This window comes from Sceloporus undulatus, chromosome 6 (genome assembly GCF_019175285.1).
Source record: "Sceloporus undulatus isolate JIND9_A2432 ecotype Alabama chromosome 6, SceUnd_v1.1, whole genome shotgun sequence".
Classification (NCBI taxonomy): Eukaryota; Metazoa; Chordata; class Lepidosauria; order Squamata; family Phrynosomatidae; genus Sceloporus; species Sceloporus undulatus.
Window position 1 is genome coordinate 118,631,160 of NC_056527.1, and position 17,012 is coordinate 118,648,171.

General features: G+C 47.6%; 1 protein-coding gene and 1 long non-coding RNA gene across 5 annotated transcripts in view; both read left to right on the forward strand.

Annotated features, from left to right (window-relative positions):
* The window catches only part of LOC121933281 (chloride channel protein ClC-Ka-like), a 46,895-nt gene that overhangs the window by 1,004 nt on the left and 28,879 nt on the right, over positions 1 to 17,012 (forward strand). The gene's annotated exons all lie outside the window — the stretch shown is intronic.
* LOC121933285 lies at positions 1,278 to 9,025 on the forward strand. The gene is made up of 2 exons (XR_006104508.1): positions 1,278 to 1,337; positions 8,735 to 9,025. It is a non-coding gene; the product is annotated as an uncharacterized LOC121933285 (long non-coding RNA).

Sequence of the window (17,012 nt, forward strand, 5' to 3'; positions counted from 1 at the left end):
CCTCACGGCTTGGCCACAATGCTGTCCTCTGCAATGACCCCCAGAGCATGGGGCAGACCCCTCTCCGGGACAGATTGGGGCCTGCAACTTAGGGTCTTTCTACGGCCAATAATGCCTTCTCTCTCTGGCCCAAGACAGTTTGGCCTGTGGCGATTTGGCTCTCGATTCCAGTCTTGGGCTGGATTTGGCCCCTCAGGGTGCATCTGCATTGGAGAAAAAACACAGTTTGACACCAGTTTAGCTCCATCCTATGGAATCCCATCATTTGTAGGTTCGAAAGGTCTTTATCCTTCTCTGCAAAAGAGGACTGGTGCCTCACCAAACTACAAATCCCAGGACTCTATAGGATGGAGACATGGCAGTTAAAAGTGGGAACAAACTGCATAGTTTTGAAAGTGTGGATGTACTTTCAGATAACATTTTCTCACCTTGGATGACTCAGAGTAAAGATCAGAGCAAAACCTAGAATGGTTCAACTGTCCCAAAGACATGGGAGCCACAGACCCCCACTGACCTTTAAAGACCCTCCCAGGACTTCTCTCCTAAACAGCCCAGCATCCACACCCTCCATCTTTTTGAAGGACCTGAGGGGATTCAGAGGTGTCCCTCCTCTCTGGGATCACCATTTATCCCTTTTATTTATTTGCTCTGACTTCTTTGTCAATTTCACTGGCATCCTGCCTTTCACCCAAAGTGGCTTTTAGCCCTGCAGACTCCCAGCTACTGGATACAGAGCCAAGCCAGCATCCCACTTGCTCCCCGGCTGTTGTTGTTGTCATTTTTTCTGGCTGGTGTGGCTTGTTGAATTTCACATCTGGCAGCCAGCCACAAAGGGCAGAAGATGACTATAGACATCTCTATATTGCCATGCAACTTAATGGCAATCTGATAGATTTCAGAGGGTTTTCTTAGGAAAGGAGTACGATCAGTGAGGCAAGTAGTTGCAAAACCAAATCAAATCTTCTATCAAATCTTCTATCAATTTTCGTTTTTTGATAGAAGATTCGATTCATTGGTTTTGCAACTACTTGCAATTACCCAGGCAATCTGACAGCAGCTCATAGTGAGGTAAGTTGATGCAAAACCACTGAACCAAATCATCTGTCTGTCTGTCTGTCTGTCTGTCTGTCTATGGTTGCCTGGGATGCTGTTTACATCGCTGATGACACACAGATGATTGACATGCATTTTGAAGTGGCACAAACTAGTGGGGACGACAACTGAGTAAAAAAAGAAGCTATTACAATGAAAAGATCCGCTTTCATAGTGGGAACAACAGACCTTTTGGAATCGATTCACCAACACGGAGCGAAGGCGAATTGCAAACCAGTTTAAATGTAAGTGGGAATGAGCTCCCAGAGGTGGTTTTGCCAGCTTCTTCCTCTGAAACAGTCTAACAGCAGCTAGGATTCATTGTCAGTCCTTCTGGGGAAGGGTCTTCTTTTTGGTCTGCTATTCCCAGAATCCAAATGCTCAATGCTCAGACCACTACCACACCTGGTCCTGTTGACAGGCAAACAAACTCTTTTTGGACCAAGTGCAAGGTGTCATTTTGGAGCCCTTTGTGTGTGACCCATCCAAAGCCTCCTCACCTGGGAACAGGGAAATCTGGAAGGGGGTCTTTGCTGCTCCTTTTCCCCAGAGAGGAGAGGAGAAAACAAGGAGAAGAAGATGGGGTTGGCCTGGGCTCTGAAGGGAAGGGAAAGAGAAGCACATCCCATCAGTGACCCATCTCCTTCCCCCTCTGAGCCAAGAGGAGTTGTGTCCTCTTCACTGTTTGATTTGCTTCCATCCAGAAATAGTGTCCGAACCACCTGTCCCTCCGAGGACTGGACAGTTTGGACAAGGGGCCAAGAGTTGGATGGTGTACCCTTGTGCCCTGTCCAAACAACAAAACAAAACACCCAGAGAGGCCGGTGTGAGATGAACACACAACTGCGCAGTCGGAGCATCATGTTCTGCTTGCTGGATGGGGATCTCAGTCCCTGGAATAAAGCCAATATAAAGGTATCCCAGCCAGCCGCTTACTCTGGGCCACCTTCCCTTCCCTGTCCTCCTTCATTTGCACACTTTCAGCCTTCGTCTGCTTGGGTCTTTGGGGAATTTTGGACTTCACCTCCCAGAAGCCCTTGTCAGCTTGGCCAACAGTCAGGAAATCTGGGAGATGAAGTCCAAAATATCTGAAAGACCAATGTTTGGGAACCCTGCCTTTGCACCAGGGCTTTCTCAACACCAACTCTTGTGCAAAGTCTTGGGAACAGTTGTGCGAAGGTGAAAAGGTGGTTCTACATGATTTCAGAAACATCGGCACCTAGATGAAGTTTGTTCAGTATTAAGAAGGGAGGCATTTGTGTGCCAATAGTTTGCTCTCTATTAACTCATCAGGAAAAGAAGAAGAATGGGGCAAAATCTTGCCTTTCCCAGTTGTCTCAAACTGCAGCAGCTTTTTATATCTTGACTGTTCTTCCTCCTTCTTAACCTTTGCCATCTTGACCACACTTTCATGCTGCTTGGTCACTCGCATCCCAGTTGTCCTCTGCGAAACGTTGGCAGGTGTCTTTCAAATATCAAAATCCCAGGCGGAGAAAGTCTTTATAAAGTTTGAATGTCACCCTTTGCATTTTGAGTTCAGACTAGCAGCCGGTGCAGACCCTTTAAGAAGAGCGTTATGTGTTGCTATCTATAGGATACGCCAGTCCACCATCTTGCAGTGCTGCATTTTGCACTGTTGGTAAACTTACCCTTTCCTCTAGAGGAACTTTCCCAACCCCAGCAATCTTGGCTGGAGCAGATGTCAGCTCTTGCAAAAAAGCCCACTGTCTGCCCAGTCCTGGCATGGCCAATGGTGCTATCAAAGGCGAAATGTCAGTTCCTCTTGGCTCCGCAGCTGGTGCTCTGTGTTCTGAACACACTCCGGATGATGCCAAGATCCACCTGGCATGGAAACTGCAAGGCTGGCACTTTCTGGATGCAGCTTGTGACCCTCAGGGTTAAAAGGGGCACAGAGAGGCAGGATTGGGGCAGGTGTGGAGGAAAGGAGAGACGATGGACCTCCTTGGATCTAGGGTTTCTGCAAGTTAGGGACAAGTCGCTGGCACACAGTCGGGGTGACCAGATGCCCTCCTTATCCAGGACCTGTCCTACAATTCAACTTTCTATCCAGGAGGAATTCCAGCATGTCCTCCATTTGGAGCATCCCTAAGAAGCCCATTGAGTAGCATTGCCTTCGCTGTTCCCTTGGAGAAATGCATCTATCCTCATCCCTCCATATTTGTGGCTTTGATATTTGTGGATTTGATTACTCACGGATTTGATTAATATGTTCTCTCTAGGAATATCTAGGTCCTCCATTGCAACTCTATGGTCAACTTTAACTAAAAGTTGCACTGAAAGACCTAGAGATTCCTAGAGAGAATACTCTACTAGGCCTTTGTAGCTCCTTCAGCGCAACTCTATGGTCAGTGTCTGTCAGATGTTGACCACGGAGTTGCGCTGGAGGACCCAAAGATTCCTAGAGAGGTGTCCTCTCAGGTAAGAGCATGGTGTTTTTGTTATTTGCGGTTTTCCCATATTGATGGGGGTCTTGTACCCCTAACCCTAGCGAATATGGAGGGACAAGTGTACTTGGCAGCCTGTCCTTAGGGCAAACGCAGTGAGAGGATGAATCCTTTGAAGGCCCCATTCACACTATGATGAAATTATCCAGTCTGGAAACCTGGTTATTTCCCCGTCGTTCAGATTTGCACCAATTCTGCTACTCAGTGTAGTTTGCATGCGAGGAGGGGGGCAACGAAAAATCCCATTTAAACCCATGCATTTGGCACCAGATCCCTTAGCAGTTCTTTTTTTTTTTAAGAGCTGCAATAATCTGCATTTCAATGTGAGTAAGCTATCGGATCAATTCAGATCGCACAGCCACCATTCAGGAAATGCCTCCGTTTTGATCCGGAACGGTGGCGAATGGGAACTTCAGACCGGATTTAAATGCCATGGAGAGATTTGCTGCCTTAGAACGTAGTGGGATCAGATGTAAATCTCTCTGTGCAAAAAACGTAAATGCAGCTGGCCCCTACTTATTTTTTCCGAGGAGTAATAGCAGCAGACAAGACTCGCACCCAGCGCTTGGGGTGTATTTATTTCTCGGAGGGGAAAAGGACAGCAAATGCATCAGGCAATGGGCTGCTTGAGAACACAAGGCAAATGTTGCAGTGGTTTTTTCTTTAATTCCAGCACGGTGGGCAAATGAAAGGAAGGATTTAGATGTAGGTTCAGTCAAGGGTTTTCTGGCTAGTAAAGTACTCTAGAATTTTAAGCTTTGTCTTGCTCAGAGTTCTAGAAGTATCTTGCAGCCAACAAGGCATCTTAATTAAGGAAAATACAGTTGAGTGAGTCAGTATATGTAGCTTATTGAGTCAGCATAGCCTAGTAGTTTCAGCATTGGATTATGACTCTGGAGACCAGGGTTTACTTGGAATCCTGGCTAGAAACCAGGATTTTTTAGGGCAAGTCACACTCTCTCAGCCTCAGAAGATGGCAATGGCAAGCCCCCTCTGAATAAGTTTGCCAAAAAAGCCCACCATGATAGATTTTCCTTAGGGTTGCCGTAAGTCAGAAACGACACAACAAATATAGCTTTAAATGACCCATATGGAATGAATTTGTATTTTTTGAGCTTGTATTTGGTCATGTCTTCCCTTTTTCTGGAGTGTCCCACATTTTGGGGTGCAAAATGTCTCCCTCTGCAGATAGGACCCCTGATCACTCTGCACATGCTCTGTGCCCCTGAAAGGGCTCTCCTCCACAGGAAAGCGGACTCCAGGAGGGAGGCAGGTGGGCTCCTATGAAGCAACCTTTGTGCCGAATCACAGGCCGTTCCGAGTGCGAGCCATGCTTCAAGGACACTGCCCTCTGCCAACCTTTGCCAACCAGAGAGAGCTTCTGGATGCAACACATGCGTAGGATTGCCTTGGCAAGACTTGCCATTCCCTTCCTCTAAGCTGCTGAAAGAGTGTCACTTATCACCTAGCAGGGATTTGAATTCAAGACTCACAGAGTCCAGGGCCACATTGCCACATTATCCCCAGCCTCAATTGAGAAAGAGAGGGGTACAGTGGTTTGAGGACTGGACTATGACTCTGGAAACCAAGGGTCAAAGCCTCCCTTGGACATAGGAACTCCCTGGTTTCTTATCCATCCATTTGGAAGATTTTGAACACTGAAAACTTTAGAGCTGATTTTAAAAGGGCATTCGATTCCCATCCATGGATGCTCAAGCCCCATTATATGCAATGGAGTTTTGTTGTTGGTGTTGCTATTATTATTATTATTATTACTACTACTACTACTACGGTGGGCCCTTGGTATCCACTGGGGTTTGGTTCTAGGATAGAACCAAATTTTGTTATCCTCTGTAGGTAACAAAATCCATGCATGCTCAAGTCCCATTATTGTTGTTGTTGTTGTTGTTGTTGTTGTTGTTGTTGTGGGCCCTTGGCATCTGCTGAGGTTTGGTTCTAAGATCCTCCATGGATAACAAAATCTGTGGATGCTCAAGTCCCATTATATACAATAGGTTGTTGTTGTTGTTGTTATTATTATTATTATTATTATTATTATTATTATTATTATGGTCCCTTGGTATCCACTGGAGTTTGATTCCAGGACCCCTTGTGGATACCAAAATCCATGGATGCTCAAGTCCCATTATATACAATGGGTATAATTAATATTAATATTACAGTGGACTCTTGGTATCTGCGGCTGGAGTTTGGTACCAGGACCCTCTGTAGGTACCAAATGGTTGCTAAATTCCCTTTCTCTACAATTGCAACATAAAATGACATCCCTTATAAAAAAAGAAAGAAAGATAAAATCAAGGTTTGCTATTGGGAATGTGTATATCTTTTGTCCTATTTCGGCCCATGGCTGGCGTGGACAGGGAGGGCCCACTGCGCAACCTACACAACAAGCTCCACAGTTGGCTGTGTTGTTTGCAAGAGGCATTACGTTGTGGAGTGAATGAAGCCAGCCCCCACAACAGGAAAAGGAGAGCCCTCCCATGCTTTGCTGCATTCACGTAGGCCTGCGCATCATGCGCCAACATGCAGCCACATTGTCTGGCCCCACGTCCAGGAGAGGACAAACACCTTTCCCACACTCTGCCATGGCCATTGTTATGATACTTCCTCCGGCCAGAGGTGACCCCTTGATGCTCTCGGCAACAAGGTGCCGCGCATCCGAGAGAGTGTGCATGCATGCACACACGGCCACTCTCCTTCTGACAGGAATTCTAGAATACAATCCTAAAGTTGGAAGGGATCCCAAAGGGCAATCCAGTTCAAGTCCATTACGCCATGCAGGGATACACAGAATCCTAGAGTTGGAAGGGACCCCAAAGGGCATCCAGTCCAACTCCCTTCTGCCATGCAGGAATAAATACACAGATTCTCTGAAGATGCCAGCCACAGATGCTGGTGAAATGTCTAGAAGAAACTCTTCTAGAACATGGCCACAGAGCCCCAAAAACCCACAAAAGGGACCCTAAGGGCCATCTGATCCAACCCCATTATACCATGCTGGAATAAATACACAGAATCCTAGAGTTGGAAGGGACCCCAAAGGGCCATCCAGTACAAGTCCATTATGCCATGCAGGAAGACATAGAACCCTAGAGTTAGAAGGACCCCCAAGGGCCACCCAGTCGAAGCCCTTTCTTCCATGCAGGAATGCGCAGTCCCTGTGACAGGAGGCCACCCAGCCTCTGTTTAGAAGCCTCCAAAGGAGGAGACCCTCAGAGCCAGCATCTTCCAACACTGAACAGCTCTTCAGGAAGTGGAATCTCTTTTCCTGTGGTTTGAATAGAGATCCCTCTGGGGACCACTTCCCAACTGGGTCACGGGCCAAAGGCTCCGTCAAGAGGCGGCAGGTCTGGCGCGTACCTGACTCAAGCCTAGGCCTTGTGGGGTGACCCACCGTCTGTGATCCCCTGGGGTTCAGGGTACATCGTTTCGGACCAAGAGAGCTCAAGAACTAGGTCTCCCAAAGCCACACACATGTACGAAAAGAGCAGGTTTAGGGGGTCATCGTAGAATCTTACAGCCGGAAGGGACTCCAAAGGTCATCTACTCCAGCCCCCTGCAGCCATGCGGGAATCCACAACCAAAGCAGTCTTTAAAGATGCTCCTCCCAACCTCCAACCTCTATTGAAAGGCCCCCTAAAATGGAGAACCCTCCACCCTCCAAGATAGTCTATCCCACTCTTAAACAGGATGCATAAAAGCAAATAACAGTACTTGCCTGCAGGGAAAACTACTTGCCCATAGGGAACCACTGGAGAATACTTGCCCATAGGGATAGAGTGAGGAGTACTTGCCCATAGTGAAACATGGAATACTTTTCCCTAGGGAGACATAGAATACTAGCCCATAGGGAATCACTAGGGAATATTTGCCCATAGAGAAGCATTGAAGAATACTTGCCCATAGGGAAACATAGGGGAATACTTGCCCATAGAGAGTATTCTGTTTCCCTATGGGCAAGCAATTCCCAATGTTTCCCTATGGGGAAGTATCCCCAATGTTTCCCTATGGGCCAGTCCTCTCCTCTTATTCCCTATGGGCAAGTATTCACCAAGGATTCCCTCTGTATGGTTTCTCTATTTGCAAGTATGTTTTCCCTATGGGCAAGTCCTGTCATTTGTTTTAGTAACTCACTCCTCAAAGCAGCCAAGTTATGAGTAACTTGTGTTACTCATAACTTTGTACTATAGGTGTCCCGACTCTGGGTGTCTCCTGACCAGGCTGGCTCTGGGGATAATGGGAATTGCAGTCCAATGCATCTGGGAAGCCTTGAGAAACCTTGCTAAATCAGTCATAGGTGGGGGGGGGCATATATCTAATTTCCCAATTTACTATAACTTCTGTCCTCTTTCTTTCCCTGCCATTTTGCCTCCCATTAATATTAACCTGTAAGCACACCAGAGACTGGGCCTAATAATAATAATAATAATAATAATAATTAGAAGGCCCAGTCTCCGGGGTACTTGACATTGCCATCCTCTGAAGCTGAGAGAGTGTGAATTGCTCAAGGTCACCCAGAGGGTTTCCAGGACTGAGCAGGGATTCGAACCCAGGTCTCTAGAGTCATAGTCCAACACTTAAACCACAAGGCCTGCTGGCTCTCTCCATACAGTTTATATACAGATGATGATGATGATGATTGCAGAATTTTTTATTCTTCCAAGTCTCCATGAACAGAAATGGTGCTATATAAACTCTATGGAGAGAGCCAGCATGGCCTTCTGGTTTAAGTGTTGGACTATGACTCTAGAGAGACCTGGGTTCAAATCTCAGCTCAGCCATGCAAACCCAATGGGCAACCTTGCGTGAGTCTCAGCCTCAGAGGATGGCAATGACAAACCTCCTGTGAACAAACCTTGCCAAGAAAACCCCAGGAGAGGTTTGCTTTAGGGTCGCCATTAATTGGAAAAGACTTTAAGGCAGACAATCACAAAAACGATCTGGAAATGTCATTTTCTTGGTAGGAATTGGTGCCAAAATTTTACTCTGCCAAATTTAGCTCTGAAGGTACACACCTTTTTACTTTATGTGTAACACTCTGGTCAGTGTAAACACACACACCCACAACACTGATGGCCTATGTCAACAACTGAACAACAGCCACAAAGGATGTGTAGTTTACTCCTAAAATTAACTGTTTTCCCTCCACTTTCCAGGTCCTAAGAATGCAGAAAATAGATAATTTATCTGGCTTCATCTGCACTGTGGAATTAATGCAGTTTGACACCACATTAACTGCCATGGGTCCATGGAATTCTGGGATTTGTAGTTTTGTGGCACCCGATTTATTTGGGCACAGAAGTACAAAAAAAAATCCCCTAAAACCAACACCTGTATCTCCAATCCTTGCAATAAGTAAATAAAGATGTCTGCTAATTCAAATGCAAATATGTTGCTGATAAATGAAATTATGTAATGTAATAAAGAATATATGTATAAATATATAAGTGAGGATGGAGGGAGTGGTTTGTGCATGGTCCAAATCTCCAAGATTAAAACCAGGTGTGTGATGCCCCCCAAGACGGGTATGATGCCAATGGGTCTTGGATTCGATTCCTGCCTTGGCTTCTGGCCGCATCAGTCAAGCGTCTTCCCCGTCCGGCACAGGAAAAGCTTTTACAGATTTTTCAAAGAGTAATTTTTAAAGGAAGGAAGTGAGTAAGTGAGAGTGACCGCTGGCCGGAAAGGGTCCCCCGAGTGACCACTGGGCCCAGGCAGTGGTCCCCGGCCGTCCCAGCTTCTGGGCCCGGCTTAGGCAGCCCCTGGGAAAGGCCAGTGGCCGGAGGTCAGAGGTCGCCCTGGTTGATCTGTCACTGCCTCCGGCGCCGCTGTTGTTTGGAGACAGGACAAGGATCGATGGAGCCAGGTCCGGGTCGCGGATCAAGGCTTCCGCCTGTGCAGCGCGGCACGTATGGCCTCCCCGGCCTTGGCCCTGGACCAGCGGCCCTGCTGCCAAGGGGAAAGCCAGACCAAGGGAGACTCCCTGGCCCTTTGGACACTGGCCCTGCAGGCAGGCCTCCAACCGGTGCTGCTGGCATAGGATTTTGCCTGTAGAGACTGAATGGGCCAGGGCAAAGCAGGCTGGGTACTGAATGCCTACCTCCTGTCTTGCAAAGGGAAAAGATCCCAGGGGGATCCGGTGCTTTGCATACTTGCCATGCAGGCAGACATTCAACTGGTGCTGCTGGCACAGGATCTTGCTTGCAGTGACCAAATGGATAAGAGCAGTGGATCCTGGGAGCTTGGATGGCTGGGTTCCTCTCCCTCAAGGGAAATAGGTCCCAGGGAGATTCTATGCCTTGGACACTGGACCTGCAGACAGGCATTCAACCGGTGCTGCTGGCACAGGATCTTGCTTGCAGAGATTGAAAGGGCTAGCACAAAGCATGCTGGATATGTGGGTGTCTGGGTTCCTCCTCTGCCAAGGGAAAAGATCCCAGTGGGATCTTCTGCCCTGGACACTTGATCTGCAGGCAGAAATTCAACTGGTACTGCTTGCACAAACTGAATGGGCCAGCAAAAGCATGCTGGGTGCTTTCTTTCTTCTCCTGTGAGGGGAATAGGCACCAGTGGGCTCCTGTGGTTTGGACACTTGTCCTGCAGGCAGACATTCAACAGGTTCTGGTTATACAGGACCTTGCTTGCAGAGATGGAATGGGCTAGCACAAGGCATGCTGTGTACTTGGTGCCTGGGTTCCTTGCCCACAAGGGGAAAAGATCCCAATGGGATCCCATGCCTTGCCCTGCAGGCAGACATTCAACTGGTTCTGCTAGCACAGAAATGGAATGGGCCAGCAAAAATAATAATAAATAATAATAAAAATTTTATTTCTATACCGCCCTTCTATATAATCAGGGCGGTGTACAACATTATAAAACATCCATACAACATGTTCAATTCAAAGAATTAAAATGCAACAATATAAAACATTAAAACAATCTAACCAGCTTGCCACTGCTGGCAGAAGGGGGGGACTAATTGGGGCATATGTCAGGGAATCTAACCTGAACAGAAAGTTTTAAGCCCCTTTTTAACTGGGCCAGGGGTGGCCGAGCGGAGCTCATTGGGCAGAGAGTTCCAGAGGGTCGGGGCGAATGGTGAAGGCTCTCCTAGATGTAGAGGCTAGCCTGCCCCTGGGACCCTCAATGACCGCTGCCCAGATGTTCTGAGAGAGCGGGGCGGATTGTATGGGGAGAGGCGGTCTTCAAGGTATCCTGAGCCCAAGCCATTTAGGGCTTTATAGGTAATAACCAGCACCTTGTATTGCGCCCGGAAGCGAATAGGCAGCCAGTGCAGGTCTTTGAGCACTGGTGTTATATGGCTGGTTCTGGATATGCCAGTAACCAGTCTGGCTGCCATATTTTGCACTAATTGTAGCTTCTGGGTATGGTACAAGGGCTGCCCCATGTAGAGCGCATTGCAGAAATCCAAACGAGAGGTTACCAGAGCGTGTACTACCGTTTCAAGGTGCCCTCGGTCCAGGAAGGGACGCAGCTGTCGAATCAGCCGAAGCTGATAACAGGTGCTCCTGACCGTCGCATCCACCTGAGCTGTAAGGTGGAGAGACGAGTCAAGGAGCACCCCCAGACTGCGTACCGAGTCCTTCACAGGAAGCGTGATCCCGTTCAGGACAGGTGGAACCACCGCCATCCCCGGACCGGGGGAACCTATCACGAGCACCTCCGTTTTCTCTGGATTCAGACTGAGTCGGTTTTCCCTCATCCAGCCCATTACTGACTCCAGGCAGCCCACGAGAGGAGAGATGCCATCCCCGGTCACTGCATCAGTCGGAGACATAGAGAAGACTATTTGGGTGTCATCAGCGTACTGATAACCCCGCGCCCCATGCCTCTGGATGATCTCTCCCAGCGGTTTCATGTAAATGTTAAAAAGCATGGGAGACAGAATGGCTCCTTGAGGGACCCCAGTTTTAAGGGCCCGCTCGTCAGAGCACACGTCTCCCAGCTGCACCATCTGGGACCTCCCGGAGAGGTAGGACCGGAATCACTAGAGCGCAGTGCCCCCGATACCCACCTCTGCCAGGCGCTCCAGAAGGATACCATGGTCTATGGTATCGAAAGCCGCTAAGATGTCCAAGAGCACCAACAGGGACACGCTTCCCCTGTCGATGCCCAGACGGAGATCATCGACCAAGGCAACCATGGCCGTCTCAACCCCGTAACCCGCCCGAAAGCCGGTTTGAAATGGGTCTAGATAATCCGTTTCATCCAAGATCGATTGAAGCTGGATTGCAACCGCCCTCTCGATCACCTTCCCCAAAAATGGCAATAGCGATACTGGCCGATAATTATTATGCATCAGGGGGTCGAGGGAGGGCTTTTTTAACAGCGGTTTTACAATGGCCAATTTCAAGCTGGATGGAAATTGCCCATCCCTCAAAGATGTATTTATAATCCGGTGTAACAATGAGGTTACAGCCGGTCCCCCCGAGCCGCTAGCCATAAGGGACAGGGATCGAGAGAGCAGGTTATCTTCCAAACACTTCCAAGGATCTTGTCCACATCAAAAGCATGCTTGGGACCCAGATGCCAGTGGTTTCCCATCCCTCAGACATGTTCTGTGCAGGCAGAAATTCAACTGATGCTGCTTGATAAAAGTTCTCAGTCTCTTGGACATAGGTTGCAGAAAGGTATTCACTTGGTGCTGGTTTTGACTGCTTTTCTGGCATAGATTCAACTGGAGCAGAGGATGGCAGGACCCCAGCTGCAAGGGGAACAGTGGCCCATGCCTTTTGCAAACCTGCTCCACAGGTAGAAATTCAACTGGTGATGGTTGGTTCTTGCTGGCATGGATTCAGTTTAAAAATAAATATAAAAACAGGTCAGAGGAAAACATGCTGGGAATCTGAGCGTATGGGGTTTCCTCCTTGCAAGGGGAAAAGGGGGCCATGCCTCTCAAGCTCTTGTGCTGCAGGCAGAAATCCAACTGGTGCTGGTTGAATCATGCTGGCACACATTTCAGGCTGTTTAAAAGGGTAATGGGAAGGAAGGAGGCCCAGAAATCTTGGGTTCTCTAAGGAAGGAAGCTAAACTGAATGATGCATCTGTTAAAAAAGAAAAATCAGCTAGAAAATTACATTTCAGAATTCATAGAATCATAGAACCATAGAATAATAGTTGGAAGAGACTGCAAGGGCCCTGATGCAGTCCAACCGCATTCTGCCATGCAGGAAATCCAGATCAAAGCATCCCCGACAGATGGCCATCCAGCCTCCGTTTGAAGACCTCCAAGGAGGGAGACTCCACCAGACTCCAAGGGAGTGTGTTCTTCTGTCGAATAGCCCTTACTCTCAGGAAGTTCCTCCTAATGTTGAGCTGGAATCTCTGTTTCTGGAGCTTGCATCCATTGCTCCATTGGGCCCTAGTCTCTAGAGCATCAGAAAACAAGCTTGCTCCCTCTTCAATATGACAACCCTTCAAGTATTTAAACAGGGCTATCATATCACCTCTTAATCTTCTCTTCTCCAGGCTAAACATCCCCAGCTCCCTAAGGTGTTCCTTGTAGGGCATGGTTTCCAGACCCTCCACCATTTTAGTCGCCTTCCTTTGGACACATGGTTCCAGTTTCTCAATGTCCTTTTTGAGAAACTGGACACAATATTCCAGGTGGGGCCTGACCAAAGTAGAATATAGTGGCACTTCTCTTGATCTCTAGACACTATACTTTTATTGATGCAGCCTAAAATTGCACTGGCCTTTTTAGCTGCCGCATGGCACTGTTGACTCATTTTCAATTTATGGTCTACTAAGACTCCTAGATCCCTTTCACATGTAGAAGTCTCTCATTCATCCAGGTGTCCCCCATAATCCTATATCTGGGCATTTCATTTTTTCCTCCCTAAGTGCAATAACTTACATTTCTCCGTGTTGAATCTTATTTTGTTAGCTTTGGCCCAGCTTTCTAGTCTGTTCAGGTTTTGAATTTTGATCCTGTCTTCTGGAGTATTAGATATTCCTCCTTATTTGGTGTCATCTGCAAATTTGATAAGTATGCCCCCAATTCTGTCCTCCAAGTCGTCGATAATGATGTTGAATAGCCCTAGGCCCAGCCAGGATAGAGCCCCACTGGACACTCCACTGGTCACTTCTCTCCAGGATGAAAAGGAGCCATTGCTGACCATCCTTTAGGTTCGGCCAGCCAACCAATTCCAAATCCATGTAACAGTTGCCTTGTCTAGCCCACATTTTCCAAGCTTGTTTGCAAGAATGCCAGTGTCAAATAACTGAGGACCATTCGCTGGCTTTTTATCTGGCTTTGGGTGCCATGTTTAAATTCCTCCCTCCATTCAGCCTCATTCAGTAAGTATCTTTGGCCCTGTCATAGGAAAACGGTGAGCATTCATTCGTCCTCAGTGTTCTCCATCTGTGAAATGGGCCCCATCAGTTCCAATTAAATTACATTTATAGCAGGATCCACACATTAGGGCTGGATGAAGCCTGAAATCACAATCAGTTAAATCACATGGCTGTCCGGATGAGACTGAACTCAACACTCCCAGAAGCCCCAGAATGCTGGGAATTGCAGTCCGACAATAGCTGGGCAGCCACATGATTCACACACAGACCCCACGCACACACACAGTAAACCCAAATCCCACTAAACACAGAGAGGGTTCTGTCTTGTTGGACTACTTTGAGTCCCATTTTTGGGAACAAAGTGGTATATTATTTGTTTGTTTGTTTGTGTATTGCTTTCCCCCAAAACTGAGATTACAATTTAAAAGCACAGTACAAATTAAAGTCCAACGAGACGCTTCTCTCTCTCTCTCTCTCTCTCTCTCTCCAAGGAGAGTTTGGGTTTGCTATGTGGGGTCCGTGTGCGAATCATGTGGCTGCCCAGATATTGTTGGATTGCAATTCCCAACATTCTTCATGCTGGCTGGGGCTGCTGGGAGTTTTAGTCCCGTCACAGCCAGGCAGCTGCCTGTTTTTGGGATGTGCTAAAACAAATGACAATACTTGCCCATAGGGAAACCATACTTGCCCATAGAGAACCACTGGAGAATACTTGCTCAAGGAAAACATAGGAGAATGCTTGTCCATAGGGAATTATAGGAGATGTTTCCTATGTTTCCTTATGGGCAAGTATTCTCCAATGATTCTCTATGGGCAAGTACTGTCCTTTGTTTTAGTGGGTCCTCTGTTTCCTTTCCCTGGTTTAGAGTTAATGGGGAATATGTGAGATTTTGTGCCAAAATCCTTCCAAGAAATCCTGAGAATCCCCACCTTCTCTTGGTGTTTTGATGGGAACTTCACAAGCATTACAGCTCTTCCCTTATCAGTCCTGTGTTTTGAGATTACATATATTAAAGGAGGTAAAGGAAAGTGTCAGAAAAGCAGTGACCTATTCCAAGGAGAGGAAATGAATGCATGAGTTGCATGGAGCGTCCTCCACACTCCTCCAGGTCTCAAGGCAAGGAGATGAGCAAGGAAGGCGATCTCAGATGGGTCACGTCTTCCTTTGTCCCAGAAGTTCTGGGAAAAGGGGCGACCTGGTGTCACCCCAAAAGGGGTATCTCCAGGAAACCAAACTGGGAAGGGTGCCCAACAAATCCCAGAAAGAGCGAGCTGCTGGGAAACCTTGCAGGCCTTCTTAGAATCATAGAGTTGGAAGAGACTCCAGAAAGGGCCATCCAGTCCAAGGCCCTTTTGCCACGCAGCAGGAACTCTCAATCAAACCATTCCAGCCTCTGTTTAAAGACCTCCAAGGAAGGAGACTCCATCACAGACTCCAAAAGAGTTTGTTCCACTATCAAACAGCCCTTACTCCTGAGAAGTTCCTCCTAATGTTGAGCTGGAATCTCTTTTGCTGCAGCTTGCACCCATTGCTCCATTGTCTCCTATTCTCTGGAGCATCAGAAAACAATAAGACATCCTCCTCAATAAGACATCCCTTCAAATATTTAAACAGGGCTCTCATGTCACCTCTTAACTGTCTCTTCTCCAGGCTAAACATCCCCAGGTGGCTGTTCAACAGGGGAACAGACTCCTTCCTCAGAGTATAGTGGACTCTCCTTCCTTGGAGACCTTTAAACAGAGGCTGGATGGCCATCTGTCAATGGGGATGCTTTAATTGAGAGTTCCTGCATGGCAGAATGGGGTTGGACTGGGTGGCCATTCTTGGGGTCTCTTCCAACTCTAGCATTCTATGATTCTATGTAGTTGCCCTCCTTTGGACACGTTCCAGTTTGTCAAAATCCTTTTTGAATTGTGGCGACCAGAACTGGACTCAGGATTTTTCCAGGTGGGGCCTGACCAAAGCAGAACAGAGTGGCACGATTCCTTCCCTTGATCTAGAAGACACTATACTTCGATTGATGCAGTCTAAAATCACATTGGCCTTCTTAGCTGCTGCATCACACTCTTGACCCATGTTCAACTTGTGATCTACTTGTACTCCTAGATCCCTTTCACACATATAAGTCTCCTTAAGCCAGGTGTCCCCCATCCTAGATCAATGTGTTTCATTTTTCCACCCCAAGTGCAGTTCCTTACATTTCTCTCTCTTGAAATTGAGCCAGGGCAGTTAAAGCAGTTTCAAACTGCATTAATTCTGCAGTGTAGATGCAACCTTAGGTGGATTCTGCAGTGTGTTTTGGACCACAGTTCCCCATCAAAAGACAGGTGGAGTCTATAGGGTCTCCCCAGCCTAGCATAGAGGTTTGAGCATTGGACTAGGACTCTGGGGACCAGAGTTCGAATCCCAGTTCGGCCATATAAACCCACCAGGTGACCTTGGTCAAGTCGCACTCTCTCAGCCAAGGGAGGCCACAGCAAACCTCCTCTGAACAACTCTTGCCACGGAAACCCCAGGACAGCTTTGCCTTAGGATTGCCGGAGGTAGGAGAAAGGAAAGGTCTTGCTTTGGTGCCGCAACTGTGGGTCCCTCTTTTATCTTATTAGCTGTGGCTGATGGGTCTGAAGATGCCACCAGTGCCAGGCCTTTAGGGAGCAGAGGTGCGAATGCCAGGCAGGCGGTGGAAAAAAGTTATTTCCGACCCGGTCCCGATAAGAGCCATCTTCCAACACGCAATTGTGACGACAAGGCGGAGAACACACTCTCTTTGTGGGATCATGGGCCACGATTGGGAAAATGCCAAAGATAACACTGTTCCCCATGTGCCACGCTCCAAAGGAATGCCCCAGTCCCCATTTTGGATCAAATAAGCTGCCTTGGATAAGATTTTCCAGATGTGTGGGACTAGAACGCCCATCCTCCCCAGACAGCATAGCCAAGTCTGCCTTTCTCTTTTTGTCGTTGTGAGGCTTCAAGTCATTTCTGACTTACAGTGACCCTAAGGTGAACCTATGTATTGAATGAGAACTCCCATCATCCCCAGGTAGGCTGCCCTTCTCTTGTTGTTCTGTGCCTTCAACTCATACTATACTTCCAGCTTTCTAATCTATTAAGGT